Here is an 11,974-nt window from a genome sequence, read left to right as displayed (position 1 = left end):
AATGGACAAAAGAGATGCAAATCAAATCAATATTTGGCCTGACTCCTTTGCCTTCAGAACTTATTTTTCTTCTTTCTGCTGAAGATAGTTCTTAATGACCGACGCCCTAGTCTGGTGCTGGTGATTCCTTCTGGCTTGTCAGGTCTTTGTTTTCAGCTCTGTTCAAGTCATCTAAAGCTAAGTTTTTTCTGCTAATGTTCACACTTGATTTTGTTGATCTATTCAGTTTTTTGTGTGGTCAGCCAGCCATGGCTGGGGCTGCGCTAAATTTCCACTCTTATTTATCTGTATTTGCCAATTTGCTTTTTGTCCCTTATTAGATTGGCCTCTTTTTGCTCTGTCTCAGAATATTTCAGAGTGCTGATATAGTGGGAGAAGTCTAGTGACTTCAGGGTTAATTTTGCTATCAGAAGTGTTGGACTTTATTTTTGTAGGGTTTTTTGCAGACAGTGTCTTTCCTTTCCTATCTTTTCTAGTTAGTTTGGGCCCCATCGTTTGCTCAGCCTATTTTCCTGCCTGTGTTTGTGCTTTCATCTTGTTTCACCGTCAATACATGTGTGGGAGCTGTCTTTCCTTTGGGGCAGTTAGTTTTCCCCTTTTCTTGTTTCAGGCTTATTTAGTCCTCCAGCTGTGACAAAGCATCTAAGACCATCGTAGGTATGCTCCACGGCTGCTGCTAGTTGTGTGGTTAGGATCAGGGATCTGCAATCTGCAGAGTTACCAACCTCTCTGGTTTTCTGTGACTTAGCTTGTTTTGATTTTTTTCTCCTCGGTGACCCATTCATAACAGAATCACCAGCCATACCGCAGATTCTAGGGTACTCAAAAGCAGGAGGAAGTTGTTAAAAAAAAGAAAAAAAAAGTGTCACAATTGTTTTTTTTAAAAAAATTTTTCCTCTTTTTTTTCTGGGGCCATAGGAGGATTTTTTTTTTCCTAATGGATATTAAGGAATTGTCTGATCGTGTGGAGCAACTTGCTGCTGAAGTGCAGGGAATTTCCACTTACCTCATTTAGTCACATGCTGCTGAACCTAAGATCCCTACTCCTGATGTGTTTTCTGGGGATCGGTCTAAATTTCTGAAATTTAAGAATAATTGTAAATTATTTCTTGCCTTGAAGCCTAACTCATCGGGGAGCTCTGTGCAGCAGGTTAAAATTGTCATCTCCTTGCTGCGCGGCAATCCCCAGGATTGGGCTTTTTCTCTGACACCTGAAAATCCTGTTATGACTAATGTGGATGCATTTTTTCAGGCCTTGGGGTTGTTGTATGATGAACCTAATGCTGCTGAGCAAGCTGAGAGAACCCTGTTGGCATTAAACCAGGGTCAGGATTCTGCAGAGTAATACTGTCAAAAATTCCAAAAGTGGGCGTTCCTTACTACATGGAATGATAGTGCATTGGCAGCTCTCTTTCGGAAGGGTTTATCAGAGACCGTAAAAGATGTTATGGTGGGATTTCCTGTTCCCTCTGGTCTGGATGATTCTATGTCATTAGCCATTCAAGTTGATCGGCGTTTACGTGAACGTAAGACTACACGGGAGGCACTGCCACCTTTTGAACAAACGTCTGAACCTATGCAATGTGATGGAGTTTTGTCTAGGGCGCAACATCAGGAGTTTAGAAGGTGTAATTAGCTGTGTTTTTTCTGTGGAGACGCCTCTCATACTATTTCTGTCTGCCCTAAACGAGAGAAACGTTTTGCACACACATTTGCTGTGGGCAGTGTACAACCTAAGTTCCTTTTGGCAATTACTCTGATCTGCTCCTTATCCACATTTTCCACTAAGGTTTTCGTGGATTCAGGAGCAGCATTAAATCTGATGGATTTGGACTTTGCTAAACGTTGTGGTTTTTCCATGATGCCTCTGCAGACGCCTATTCCTTTGAGGGGTATTGATGCTACTCCTTTGGCGGAGAATAAACCTCAATTTTGGACCCAGGTGATAATGCGAGTTGCCCCAGACCACCAAGAAAATTGTACATTTTTGGTGCTGCATAATTTGCATGATACTATTGTTCTGGGTTTTCCCTGGTTGCAAACTCATAATCCAGTTTTGGATTGGAAGTCTGGGTCTGTGGTGAGTTGGGGTTGTCAGTGTGTTCTTAGGGATGCTCCTGTTTTCTCCACCTCTCCTCAGTCTCATTCCTGATTATCTAGCCGATTTTTCTGATGTATTTAGTGAGAGTAAGTCTGCGTCTTTGCCTCCTCATAGGAGTTATGACTGTGCAATTGAGTTGATGCCTGGGTGTAAATTTCCCAAGGGTCGGCTTTTCAACTTATCAGTACCCGAGCATGATGCTATGCGATCCTATATTAAGGAGTCGTTGGAGAAGGGTCATATTAGACCATCCTCGTCACCTTTAGGTGCTGGGGTTTTTTTTGTGGCCAAGAAAGAAGGTTCATTAAGACCGTGTATTGATTATCGTTCCCTTAACAAGATGACTGATAAATATCAGTACCCGTTACCTCTGATGTCTGATTTATTCTCCAGAGTTAAGAGTGCCTGCTGGTTTACTAAGCTTGACCTCAGGGGGGCATATAATGTTATTCGCATCAAGCATGGGGATGAATGGAAGATGGCGTTTAATACTCCGGAGGGACATTTTGAGTACCTGGTGATGCCTTTGGGGCTAACTAATGCCCCTTCTGTCTTCCAGTCCTTTATGAATGATATTTTCTGTGACTTTGTGGATAAGTTTTTGATCATCTATCTGGATGATATTTTGATCTTTTCTAGTGATTGGGATTCTCATGTGGAACACGTCCGGACTGTGTTCCGGATTTTGAGGGAGAATTCCTTGTTTGTTAAGGGATCGAAATGCCTCTTTGGTGTACAGAGGATTTCATTTTTGGGATTTATCTTGTCTCCATCGACTATTGAAATGGACCCGGCCAAGGTACAGGCCATTTTTGATTGGGTTCAACCTACTTCTTTGAAGGCCCTCCAGAAGTTTTTGGGTTTTTCCAATTTCTATCGTAAATTTATTGGTAATTTTTCTGGTATTGTCAAACCACTGACTGATCTGACCAAGAAGGGCGCTGATGTGCTGAATTGGTCTCCTGAGGCTGTCTCAGCATTTCAGGAGCTTAAGCGGAGATTTACTTTAGCTCCAGTTTTACGGCAACCTGATGCCTCACTTCCATTTCAGATGGAGGTAGATGCTTCTGAGATTGGTGCAGGAGCTGTTTTGTCCCAAAAAGACCCTGTGACTTCTAAGATGAATCCCTGTGCCTTCTTTTCTCGAAAGTTCTCCCCATCTGAACGCAACTATGATGTGGGGAATCGGGAATTGTTGGCCATGAAATGGGCATTTGAGGAGTGGAGACATTGGTTGGAGGGAGCTAGGCATCAAGTTGTGGTCCTCACCGATCACAAAAATTTGATTTATCTGGAGTCGGCCAAACGCTTGAATCCTAGGCAGGCTAGATGGGCCTTGTTTTTCACGCGTTTTAATTTTGTGGTCTCTTTTCTTCTGGGCACTAAGAATGTTAAGGCAGATGCCCTTTCTAGGAGTTTCTTTGCCAATTCTCTTAATGTGACCGAGCCTACTACCATCCTAGGTGAGGGGGTAGTTCTTTCTGCCATTTTGCCCGATTTGAGACGCGCCCTGGAGGAATTTCAGGAGGATAAACCTGAGCGTTGCCCTATGGGAAAATTGTATGTTCCTGACCAGTGGAGAAAGAGAGTGATGTGTGAAATTCATTGCTCCGCATTGGCTGGTCATCCAGGTACTTTTGGTACCAGAGATTTGGTGAGTCGGTCTATTTGGTGGCCTGCCTTATCTCGTGACGTTAGGAATTTTGTACAGTCCTGTGGGACTTGTTCTCGGTCTAAACCCTGTTCTCGTTCTAGTGGGTTGCTGATGCCCCTGCCGGTGCCCAAGAGGCCATGGACCCATATCTCATTGGATTTTATTTCTGATCTTCCTGTCTCTCAGAGAATGACTGTTATCTGGGTGATTTGTGATAGATTTTCAAAGATGGTCCATCTTGTACCACTCCCAAAATTGCCATCTTCTGCTGAGTTGGTGCCCTTGTTTTTACAACAGGTGGTTTGGTTACATGGGATTCCAGAGAACATTGTGTCTGACAGAGGAGTCCAGTTTGTTTCCAGATTCTGGAAAGCCTTTTGTTCCAATCTGGGAATTCAGTTATCCTTCTCCTCCGCGTTTCATCCCCAGACCAATGGACATACTGAGAGAACAAACCAGACCTTGGAGTCTTATTTAAGATGTTTTATATCTGCTGATCAGGATGATTGGGTATCATTTTTGCCCTTGGCCGAATTCGCACTGAGCAATAGAGCTAGTTCTGCCACTTTGATGTCACCCTTTTTCTGTAATTTTGGGTTTCATCCTCGATTCTCTTCAGGGCAAGTGGAATCTTCGTCTTGCCCAGGTGTGGACACTGTGGTTGAGAGAATGCAGCAGATTTGGGACCAAGTGGTGGATAAGTTGTCACTCTCTCAGGAAAAGGCCCAGCGATTTTCTAACCGGCATATGACCATTGGTCCCCTTTTTAAAGTGGGTGATATGGTTTGGTTGTCGTCTAAGAATATTCCTATGAAGGTTGCATCTCCAAAATTTAAGCCAAGATTTATTGGACCTTATAAGATTTTGGAGATTCTTAATCCTGTTTCTTTTCGATTGGCTCTTCCAGTTACGTTCAAGATCCATAACGTATTTCACAAGTTTCTATTGAAGAGGTTTGTTGTGCCAGTGGTTCCTATGGCAGCACCTCCTGCCCCTGTGTTGGTTGAAGGCAATATGGAATATGAGGTAGAGAAAATTTTGAATTCTCGTTTAGTTAGACGGAGACTCCAGTATTTGGTCAAATGGAAGGGTTATGGCCAGGAGGATAATTCTTGGGTCTCTGCCTCTAATATTCATGCCAATAGATTGGTTTGTGATTTTCACCAGGTCCATCCTGATCGGCCTGGTGGCGTGGATGAGGGTTCGGTGACCCCTCCTCAAGGGGGGTACTGTTGTGAGTTTTTCCAACCAATTTTGCGTTCAAAAAAGCCCAACAGTCCTCCCTCCCTTCTGAGCACTGACATGCATCCAAAAAGTGGATTTCCCCCACATATGGAGTATTAGTGTGCTCAGGAGAAATTGCACAACAAATTTTATGGTCCATTTTCTCCAGATACCCTTATGAAAATAAAGTTTGGGTTTAAAGGGAAGGTGCCATCCCAAAAATTTTTTTTCAGCAATTGAAAAAATGTAAAGAATTAATGTTTACATTTTCTTAAATATTATCATTTGTTTTTAATTTTGTAAAATATGAAAAATAATTCTAAAAAGTTTGGCATTTCCACTTGTTAACACTAGGGGGAGCCGCTACTGAAATTTGGCACAAAAACGTAGTGCAACTAGCTCACATTACTGCCCTGCAGTAATTATGGGTGGAATCTGCTGACATGGGTGTGATGTCACTCCTCTCCTCCCCTTCTGGGTGTTTGCTAAGGGAAAAGAGAGGATGACATTTAGGAACACAGTGAGAAGCCATTTTGATGGGGCCTGCAAAGTTACTGACTGTCCTTGATGACCTGTTCTGATCCAGACTTTGCATGCAGTCAGCAGAAATGTTTCCTGGATTTCTGTGGAGCAGACAAGCATACGCTCCATCCAGGTGTATAAAACACAGTGCTCTATGTACAATCCCTGGCACCGAACAGGTGCCCCCCCTCCCTCCCATAGACCAGCACACTGCTCTCCTGAAATACTCTGTGCTGCTGTCACCCTGCTCCTTCCACCATATATCAGGACCCTGTCTCCTCGCTTTCACACATCGCCAGGACAGGATCTGAGGAGAGGAATGGGGTCTTTGGTCACCGAGGATGGCAGGCAGCAAGGATTCTGGGAGCAGGGTGACAGCAGCACAACGTATTTCAGGAGAGCAGTGTGCTGGTCTATGGGGGGCACAGAGGGAGATATATAGGGGGGGAGCAGGGTGACAGCACCACAGAAATCCAGGAAACATTTCTGCTGATTGATGGCCTGTTCTGATCCAGACTTGGCATGCAAAGACCCCATTCCCCTCCTCAGATCCTGGCGATGTGTGAAAGCGAGATGACAGGCGCAATGCGGGGTGACGCTGGGAAGCAGGCTGGGGGGAAATGTAGCCATATAGTAATGATAAAAATGAGACCCCTCCCCTGACTGCACTTAACTATTACCCCAGACCCGGGTTCAGGTGCTCAGCCAGAACCACCCTAGAATGGGTCCCCTTTTAGCAGATAATACCACCATATTCTTCACACATAATACCGCCATATAGTTCATACACAATACCACCATGTAGATCACACATAAAACCAGCAGGGTGACAGCAGCACAGAGTATTTCAGGAGAGCAGTATCACACAGGATAGGATTAGATACACGGCTCAGAAGTCAGTATCACAGGAGAGGATTAGATACAGAGCTCAGCAGTCAGTATCACACAGGATAGGATTAGATACATGGCTCAGAAGTCAGTATCACACAGGAGAGGATTAGATCCACGGCTCAGAAGTCATTATCACAGGAGAGAATTAGATACACAGCTCAGCAGTCAGTATCACACAGAAGAGGATTAGATACACAGCTCAGCAGACAGTATCACACAGGATAGGATTAGATACACGGCTCAGCAGACAGTATCACACAGGATAGGATTAGATACATGGCTCAGCAGACAGTATCACACAGGAGAGGATTAGATACACGGCTCAGCAGACAGTATCACACAGGAGAGGATTAGATACACGGCTCAGCAGACAGTATCACACAGGAGAGGATTAGATACATGGCTCAGCAGACTGTATCACACAGGAGAGGATTAGATACACGGCTCAGCAGTCAGTATCACACAGGATAGGATTAGATGTCCAGCAGATGGCCAAGTGTTTTGAAAGAGCAGGGGCAGCAGCTGGTCGGGTGTTTTGGAAAGAGCAGCTCGGTCTCCAGGAGCTCGTCCTGCATCCTCTCCTGCAGCTGGAGTGAACATCCAAGCCCTGTTATGCTGGAACAGTACAGCATCCAGGGTTTGCAATAGAGTGTAAATGGAGCTAAAAGGAAAGCACTGGGCTCTAATAAAATGGTGCCTGGCCACACCTACAGCTGTGAATTGAGCTGCCACAGAGGTGTGCCCAGTTCACTCCTGATGCTGCTGCAATGATACAGATAGGGGTCGGGAGCTGACTCTTGTCTCTTATGCCCTGGGACTGCCGTAAATAAGCATGGAAAGTGTAGTTCAGCAGCCAGAAAGGTAAGATGGCAGCCCCCAGTGGCTGCATTAATACAGTAAAAAAAACACAAAAACCATACACACCACTGAGTGAAGCTTAGGGGACAATATCTTTTTATACTATTTTCTTGTTTACATTAAATTATGAAAAAACACGGCACCTTCCCTTTAAAGTAAATTTCTTGTGAAAAAAGTAAAAAGTTAATTTTTTCCTTCCACATTGCTTTAGTTCTCTTGAAGCACCTGAAGAGTTAATAAACTTCTTGAATGTGGTTTTGAGCACCTTGAGGTATGCGGTTTTTAGAATAGTGTCACTTTTTGGTATTTTCTGTCATATTGACTCCTCAGTCAATTCAAATGGTCCCTAAAAAAATAGTTTTTTAAGTGTTGGAAAAACAATAAATCTCTGGTCAACTTTTAACTCTTATACCGTCCTAACAAAAAAAAAATGGTTTCCAAAATTGTGCTGATGTAAAGTTTACATGTGGGAAATGTTATTTATTAATTATTTTGTGTGACATAACTCTGATTTAAGGGCACAAAAATGAAGTGTGAAAATTGCTAAATTTTCAAAATATTTGTCAAGTTTCCGTTTTATTCATAAGCAAGTCATATTGGCGAAATTTTACCTCTAACATGAAGTACAATATGTCACGAAAAAACAATCTCAGAATCAATGGGATGCGTTGAAGCGTTCCAGAGCTATAACGTCATGAAGTGACAGTGGTCAGAGTTGTAAAAATTGACTCGGTCACAAAGGGGTTAAAATGCCAGTCCACGGTTTTTGTTTATAATTTTACAGCTGGAATGGTGTCACTAATGTAAGTTTCCAGTCCCTAGTAATATACTCATCAGCCACCGTCTTCATGTGTTATCTGCGCCGCTGCGGTTGGTCTCCTGCAAGTTGTGACCTGCCGGATCACTTCACTGTTTGCTGGGTTGAGCCGTAAGTCACAGCTCAATATAAGTCTATATAAGGGTTGGCCAGGACTATAGTCGTGGTAGAGAGACTAAGGCATCAGTGTCCCGGCCTTCCCTCACAAAAAAATTGCAATCCACTGTTCGGCGTACCTGCTTCTCCAGGTTCGGATCCCCCTGGGCACTTCCCAAGCGGTGATTGGCCCTCTCCAAGGCGACTCCCAGTAACTGAGATACAGTCCATGGTAACTTGAATGGTTTCTTTACCGATAACTAAACACAATATATCTACAGTTGGCACATCATAGGTTACACATTCGTCTTTGCTTTCCCTACTTTGCTGACGCTTCTGTACGGCACATGCCCGGACCGGACAGTCTTAGACTGCTTCCCAGCTTCTTTCTGGCCTAACCTCGCCATGATGACAATTCTTCTGCCTGTTTCGCCCCAGACTTGAAATCATCCGCCACCTGGTTTAGTTGCCTCGGGAAAAGCATCCGACAAGTGTGTTGCTCCCTGTGAAGCTCCAGCATCTTCCTGTTCCTCACTCCGTCCGACTCCCGCCCTAAGAGCGTCCGCCCAGGCTACGAGTCACCACATCTTCTCTACTGCTTTTGGTCCACTAAACTGATGCCCAATAACCGTGGATAAACTTGGGCTGTCGCTTCTTAACATTGCGTGGCTGCCAAGCAGTCCTGGGCCCATGTGGACACTTCGGGCACCCTGGCCCCGTCTCTTTCTCTTTCCCTCCTGCAGCAGGGGAAGGCCCGCCTCTCAGGCTTCCCCCTCGGAAACAGAGGATGCAGCCCTTTTAGTTCCAGACCCGGCATACAGGTACCTGCGGTCCGGTCAACCTCCTTACATCTATGAGAACCAGAATGAGGGTCTTGTAGACTTGCATTGCCAGCTTGTGACTGTTACCGCTGACTAGAATGCAGACATTAAGGCTATCTGCCAACATTCCAGATGTAGCAGCGTTTTGAGCGCAGCGCATTTTTACTGCTTCCAAAACGCCATGTTCTATTGAACGCAGGTAAATCTGCAAGTGATCACTGAACCTTGTGGATATACCGCATTTAATAAATTCTATTGATGTAATTTCTGTTGCGGAGATTAGTGTCTCCGCAAGAGAAATTGACATGCTGCAGTCCTGACACATGCTCCGTATTTCAGCCTCTGCGGGCGAGCCGCCGGTGCACATAGTCGCATAGTGGACATGGGATTTCTAGATTTCTATGCTGTAACATCTGACGGCTGCAGTTTTGACGCAGCGTCAAAACCGCAGCAATTCTTGAACATGGGAATGTACCCTAAAAAGGTATTCTAAGCTACAAGATCTAATCCTAATATGTAGCCGGTATGAAGATGATAATAATTATAGCAAATACCCCCCCATTAGAAAAGTAGTATAGTTCTTCTGATAAGCTATATCGCTTAACCCATGTTCAGAGCATTGCAGTAGCTTATGTATCCATGGTTATGACCACTAACACTATATACGTGGTTCTTGGAGATGTGAATACCCCTTTAAGGATCGCAAGTAATTTTCTTTGTTTGAAGCATGATATGTGGGAAAAGGTTGAAAAGTTCCAGGGAGCCGAATACTTTCGCAAGGCACTGTATTTCCTGAAAAGTTAAAAGGAGATTTCCCATGAACAAAGTTCATTTTGATTAATAGATCTGTGAATAATAATTTCCACAATTTGAGGTAGAACATTGCTTACATCCAAGCTGAGTAATGTTATCTCACAGAAAGATTCACCTGTGATCCCCTGCTGTCCTGTCTGTATCCTCTTTCTTCCTCCCCTGCCCAGGAGATGTGGTATGATCAGACTAATGTTATGCGGGGCTTAGGTCAAAGGAGGCTGAAATACCCGGGGCCCAAACTAGGGAAAACACTGTCTGACCCTCAACCCAGGGTTTTTGCTAATGGTGCAAATGCCTGAGCCTCCAACCTTTCCTTATTTCCTGCTCAGCCCTAAGGCTACTTTCACACATCAGGTTTTCGGCGTCAGGCGCGATCCGGCGTCGTGCCGGAGCACCGGATCCGGCAAATATTTCATAAAACCGGATGTGACGGATCCGTTTTTCTGCCGGATCCGTCTTGTTCTTGACAGACAAAACCGGATCCGGTTCATCCGTTTTTCGATCCGTTTTTCGACGGATTACGCCGGATCCGGTTTTTAAAAACACCTCTTGTGGCCTTCCGAACGGGATTGGCTACTGGAAAACTATATATAGCGTGTTCCTACAGCCCTTCTTTGACAGGTTGTAGAGGAGAAAGTGCAGGTTGGAGAGAAGAGCAAGTTACTGGCGAAGATAGATGTTGTCATTGGAAATATTTTGAAGAATTTGGCGGATTTTACAGCGGAGGCGAATCGTTTGAGGGTGATTGTTCTGGAGAAGGAGAGAGCGAGACAGCAGCGCATCAGGCATCGTAGACGACGTTTGTGGATCCACCCCATCACAGCCAAGAGAATGACGCGTGGGGGGTCTATTCTACACTCTGCATGGACCTTCGACGAAACCCGGATAAATTTTTTGGATATGTTCGGATGAAAATGGAGAATTTTGATTACTTGGTGGAGCGCATTGCACGCCTCATAAGAAAAGCAGACACCTATTGCCGCTTCTCTGTTTCACCCGCAGAGCGTCTGATGGTGACTTTAAGGTAAGCCACATTTATTGGATATGCTCGCATCAGAGCACACTTTCACTGCAATCTTGTTGGTGGTAGTTTGTATCTCCAAGTGTTATAGCTGAGTTTTGGTATGTAATGCTGTGATTTAAAACTAATTGATTGTTTTTTAATTCCCCACAGATTTCTTGCAACTGGAGAATCCCTTTCGTCACTGCATTTCCAGTACAGACTCGGGATTTCCACCATATCTGGAATAGTGAAGTACACATGCCGTGCACTGTGGGACTCCTTAGCTGAAGAGTTTTTACCAGAGCCCACAACAGAGAGGTGGATTGAAATTTCAGAAAAGTTTCAACAGATATGTCAGTTTCCCAACTGCTTGGGCGCTGTGGACGGGAAACATATCCGCATTGTAAAGCCAGCCGGATCGGGATAGGAATATTTCAATTACAAGAAATATTTTTCAATTGTCCTCATGGCCATCGCTGACGCGGAATACAAATTTACTGCTGTTGATATTGGCGCCTATGGCCGCTCCAATGACTCTCAAGTTTTCAAACTGTCTGCCATGGGGCGTAAACTGTATGGAAACACCTTCCAGTTCCCACCCCCTAGACCGCTGCCGCAAACATCTGGTCCACCTATGCCATTTGTCTGTGTAGGGGATGAAGCCTTCCAGCTGTCAGAACACCTTTTGAAACCGTACGGTAGCAGAGGATTGTCAAGAACAAAACGCATTTTTAATTACCGCCTCACAAGAGCAAGAAGAATGGTTGAATGTACCTTTGGTATTCTGACAGCCAAATGGCGGGTCCTATTGACTGCGATCAACCTCAAGACAGAAACTGTGGACGAGGTGATCAAAGCTTGCGTGGTACTCCACAATTTTGTTATCTGCAAGGAACCCATTTCCATTGAGGACACCTCTGAAGAAACCACCTTGCAAGATTACCATGACATTACCACTAGAAGTTCTGTGACGGTTTCAGTAATGAGGGACAATTTTGCACTATACTTTGTCACCTCAAGGCAGAGTACACTGGCAGGATGACAGAGTGTGAAAGATTTGTGCCCTTAACCAAAATTGTGTACCTTCTGTACCAACAGTATATACCTTTGCCAACCAAAGTTGGCTATCTTGTCATGGTCTTACTATTTTTAGCTTTAGGCCACAGGTGTGTAC

This window comes from Dendrobates tinctorius, unplaced genomic scaffold (assembly GCF_039654945.1).
Source record: "Dendrobates tinctorius isolate UK_male_01 unplaced genomic scaffold, ASM3965494v1 ptg000016l, whole genome shotgun sequence".
NCBI lineage: Eukaryota > Metazoa > Chordata > Amphibia > Anura > Dendrobatidae > Dendrobates > Dendrobates tinctorius.
The sequence above is the reverse complement of the archived record's forward strand: the minus strand, read 5'-3'. Positions refer to the sequence as shown.